This window comes from Pteronotus mesoamericanus, unplaced genomic scaffold (genome assembly GCF_021234165.1).
Source record: "Pteronotus mesoamericanus isolate MK-2021 breed Mesoamerican mustached bat unplaced genomic scaffold, CSHL_Meso_final contig_94, whole genome shotgun sequence".
In the NCBI taxonomy this organism is placed as follows: domain Eukaryota; kingdom Metazoa; phylum Chordata; class Mammalia; order Chiroptera; family Mormoopidae; genus Pteronotus; species Pteronotus mesoamericanus.
In genome coordinates, this window is record NW_026555285.1 from 2226734 (window position 1) to 2231891 (window position 5158).

The window sequence follows — 5158 nt, forward strand, 5'->3', positions numbered from 1 at the left end:
TCACAAAAGATAAAATTTTCTTCTTCTTCACAGCCAAATAGTATTCCATAATGTAAATGACCCATAGTTGTTTTATCTACTCATCTACTGATGGACACTTAGGCTGCTTCCAAATCTTGGCTATTATAAATCACTAAAATGAACATAAGGGTGCACATATTCTTTCCAATTTGTGTTTCAGATATCTTTGTATAAATTCCCAGAAGTGGAATCGCTGGGTTATAAGGCAGTTCCATTTTTAATTTTTTTGAAGTAACTCCATACTGTCTTCCTCAGTGGCTGAACAAATCTGCATTCCTACCAAGAGTGCAAAAGGGTTTCTTTCCCTTTCTCCACATCCACACCAGCACTTGTTGTTTGTTGATTTATTGATGATAGCCATTCTTACAGGCATGAGATGATATCTCATGGTGGTTTTAATTTGCATTTCTCTTATGTTTAGAGATGCTGAGCGTCTTTTCATATGTCTATTGGCCATCTGTATGTCCTTTTTGAGAACTATTCTTTGCCCCTTTTAAAATTGGATTGTTTGTGTTTTTGATGTTGAGTTTTATAAGTTACTTATAAAATTTGGATATTAACCTCTTATCAGATATATTGGCAAATATGTTCTCCCATCAGTGGTTTGTCTTTTTGTTTTGCTGATGGTTTCCTTGCTGGGCAAAAGCTTTTTAATTTGATGTAGACCCATTTGTTTATTTTTCCTTTTGTTTTCCTTGCCTGAGGAGACATATCAGAAAAAATATTGCTATGAGCAATATCTGAGATTTTACTGCCCATATTTTTTTCTAGGATTTTTATGGTTTGGGGGTTAACATTTAAGTCTTTGATCCATTTTGAATTTATTCTTGTGTGTGGCATAAGAAGGTGCTCTAGTTTCATTTTTCTGCAATATTGAAGGCAACAAAGTAAAGGTAAATTGTATCTCTGACAAGAACACCTTACAAATGCGTCTTATATAGGTAACCTGACATACTTGAGAACCATTTGCACATATCAGCAGTCAGTTGGAAAGGCAAGAAATGGAGGATTGGAATCTGAGGTGCTTTCCTGCCAATTTGCAGATGCACCAATGTCACATAAGGAAAACTAAAGACTGAGTAAATTTTTTTTCCATTTACTTTTAATTGCTATTACACTTTAACTTATTTTTCAGAATCTTGCATGAGCATTTTAAAATCTTTGTCATGCTACCCCTTACTGTAGGTAATGTTTTGGCTAGGAAATAGAACACTGGGAGTAGCCTGGGATTGGGAAACCTGGTCCCTTCCTTGTGCACTGAAGTTTCTGCTCAATGAAAATAACCTCCATCCCACATTTGAGATACCATTGCCTGTCTTGGCACACACCTCAGCCTTTATACCATCCTGTCTGAGGTGCCATCAATAGTAAATAACATAAACTGATGTAGCTAGAGCTTTCACTGACAGAAAACACAAAAGTTGGGCCTCCTGACTCAGCAAGATCTCTAGTATTACTAGCTAAAAAAAAAAAAAATCTCCTTAAAATGAAATTGAAACACAGTCAATCAGGGTTTAACAAGCGCTGTATTGCCAGAAAACCCTAAGCCTGGAAAAAAGAAATCTGTGGTTGTGCAATTTTATGTACCCACCAACCACCATCAGGACATGAGTTAAGGCAAAAGGCACACAGCATCCTCTCCAATGTCTCTGTAGAGGGTACCATGGAGACTATGTACAAGGAAGATCCCCCCCAACCTGGCAGAATCTAGGGTGACTGTTTTGGCTGACCAAGGAACTCAATGCACTTCTAGAAAATGAGAAAGGGAAGAGGGTGTCACAAAATGGAAGTGGACTAGGAGGATCATTTTTGCAACTTGTAGGGTAAACAGAGTCAATCTGGCTCCCTCACCCAGATGTCTGGGGAACTAAGATAAGCAGCATTCCCATAGCCTCAAGTCTGGGACCTATAAACTGTATTCCCATAACATGGAGTGGGGCCATGTTCGCAGAATTACACTGTGTCTTAAAATATTTTGGCTCCCTGCAGGCTTTGTGTACATTCAGTATATAAGGGAGTTTGGAGTTTCCCCCTGGGGGACACAAGGCTTACAACATGCATGGATCACCCACCCTTGAATAAAGGTACATCAAGCCCTGCGACTTTTCTTCTGTCTGCCCAAATCCAGAGTGAACCTGCTGGGCCTTGAAAGGCAGCAAGACAATTAGCATAGTTGGCAAGATTCATTGCAGTACTACACAAATATGGAGGAGCCTGAGGGAAACCTGCATGGATGGCCCATCACTAGGATATGGTACCCAGGGGTAAGCCTCCTAACATCATAGGCCCCACCCAGGGAGTAGCCTGATCTTAGTGGCACACTCGATATGTCAGAGAAAGCCCTGCGGGTGGTTGGGGAGACACTGGAGCAGCCCAATACCTATATAGCCACAGGGGCCATGGGCTGGATGTTTCTTTAGGCTTCGCAAGCTGACATGAGACCATTCTTCATTTCGCAGCAAACCTATGTGAACTCCAAGGATAAGAGGAGGCCCTGGAAGCCAGAATCTGTACCCTGGAAGAAGAGCTGTGAGTGACAGAGCGACGACAATCCCCCTCCCTGGCCATAGTGGACAAGTTGGAGTCAGAAGACCAGGATGGTGATGAGGAACCGTGGATGGCAATGAAGAACTGTGTTCCTGGAAGGCCCACCCAGGGGTGTTACAGAAAATGAAGTCCCAGCATCCCCTGGCGCCTGGGGGAGATCTGGCTGGTCCCACCCGGATAGTGGAACATACCACCTCCTGTCCCTATTCACAAGCTGAACTGGTTGATCTCATGAATCAGTTTTGCCAGAGATCCAGGGGGCCCTTAGCAGTGTGGCTCTTGCGCCTGTGGGATATAGGAGTGGACAGCAACATGTGTACTGATAATGAGATGGAAAAGTTAGCTTCCAGCAGGACTCACCCCTCTCTGCGCCAACAGCTACAGAATAGCCCACAGCATGGTCAGGGGACAGGGCGCGCATTTTTTAATGGAGTGGGTAATGGCAGCTATACAGACTGCGGGCAAATGCAGGGGATGTCCTAGACACTGAGTAAGTGGCAGTCCTTTACAGACTTAGTGCAAATCCTGCGGGAGCTGCGCATGCACCAGGCTGTTCAATCCCAATACCCAGGGCCCTGATGATGAATGTTCTACACGTGGAATGCGGGATCTTGAGCTGCAGCACGCTCCCCTCCCCCCACCCCCTGCCTTGTTCAGGTCACTCATGGTGATCCCGCCTCGTATATAGGCCGTCGCAATAATGGCATCACAACAATGGTGGCCAGTCTGGGAGAGGCATAGTCTTGTCACCAGCAAAAAGCCATTTAGGCAGTCTCAGAGTTCCTCTGTTTCTTGGTCAAACAGTGTCCTGTGCCTGTGACCAGAATATAAATGTGATCAGATCTTGTAGGAGCTGGAGTTGATTGCACTAAGATTGACAGGAAGCCAAACACTTACCTATTAGAGCTCTGGAAGCAGTTGTGAGCTAACCAGCACTTCCTTGTGGCCCCAGAAGAAGAAACTGATGAGGAAATCCCGGGGTGTGCCCTGAGAAGCATGTCCAGTCCAGCTGGAAGATCACCTGGCTGCACCAACCTCCTGAGAGGAGGAAGAGGAAATCCTGTGGACATTTTAATAGGGGCCAGGCCGAGGAACCTGTCTATAGGGGAGGGGCGGGGACTAGAGGTCACTTGTCAAATTGGCTATTCACTGGTCCCCTATCAGCGGGTCCTGGCTCTCATGGACACAGGAGCTAAGTTTACCCTGTTACATGGAAACCCTGAGAAGTTTCCAGGCATGAGGTATCTACTGATGTTTATGGGGGACACAGTGTACAGGTGAAGGCTGTACAGCTCTCTCTGTGTATCGGGTGTTTGCCCCCACCCCATGAATACACTGTTTATGTATCCCCCATTCCTGAGTATATCCTGGGTATTGATGTGCTCCAGGGACTGTGGCTACATACAACCACAGGAGGGTTTCTCCTGCGGGTGCGAGTGGTAAAAGCCATTCTGCTGGGACATGCTGATCATCCCCCTGTGCAGTTGCTACCCCCACGACAGGTAACAGTGGTGAAACAATACTTGTTGTCCTGGGGACATGAGGAAATTATGGAAACTCTAGAAAAGCTGGAAAAAATAGGGATAATTAGGGCTGCTCATAGTACCTTTAACTCTTCTGTGTGGCCATTGGGGAAACCAGATAGCACATGGAGAGTAATGGTGGATTACCAGGAGCTGAATAAGGTCATTGCCCCAATACATGCAACAGTCCCTTCTGTGATGGACTTGATGGACTGGTTAATGAACTGGGAACTTGCCACTTTGTAGCTGGTCTAGCAAATGCTTTTTTCTCTATTGATCTTGTCCTGGAAAGCTAAGATCAGTTTGCCTTTGCATGGGAGGGCTGACAATGGACCTTTAAAGTGCTCCCTCAAGCATACTTCCACAGCCTGACCATCTGTCACAGGTTTGTGTCTGGCAAAGTGGCCACAGCCTCCAGAAGTATGCCTGTTCCATTACATTGATGGTATTTTGCTAACCAGCTATTCTCTTGCAGAACTAGAGAAAGCAGTAATGCAAGTGCTGTACCATCTGAAGTCATGTGGCTGGGCAATCAACGAAACCAAGCTGCAAGGGCCTGGATTATCTGTCAAATTCCTCGGGGTTGTCTGGTCAGGTAAAACAAAAGTCATTCCTGATGCAGTGATAGATAAAATTCAGGCATATCTGACCCCTACCACTGTGAAACCGCTCCAGACATCTGTGGGACTGATGGGGTACTGGAGAGCATTTGTGCCTCATCTTGCACAGGTCATTCATCCCTTATATGCTTTGGTGAAAAAGGGAGCAAGCTGGGACTGGACCCCAACCTTGGAACAAGCATTCCAAGGAGCAAAGCACATCATTAAGCACACTGAAGCATTGCATGCTCTGGATCCTGCTAGATAGACCCTGTGAGTTAGATGTGCACATGACACAAGAAAGTTTTAGATAGGGTCTGTGGCAGCTCTTGTAATGGCTTCCTCAACCCTTAAGTTTTTGGTCCAAATTATGGAAGGGAGCAGATGTACAGTACTCCCTAATTGAAAAGAAGCTGGTTGGTATTTATGTGGCCCTGTTAGCTACAGAGGTTATAACAGGAACTGCCC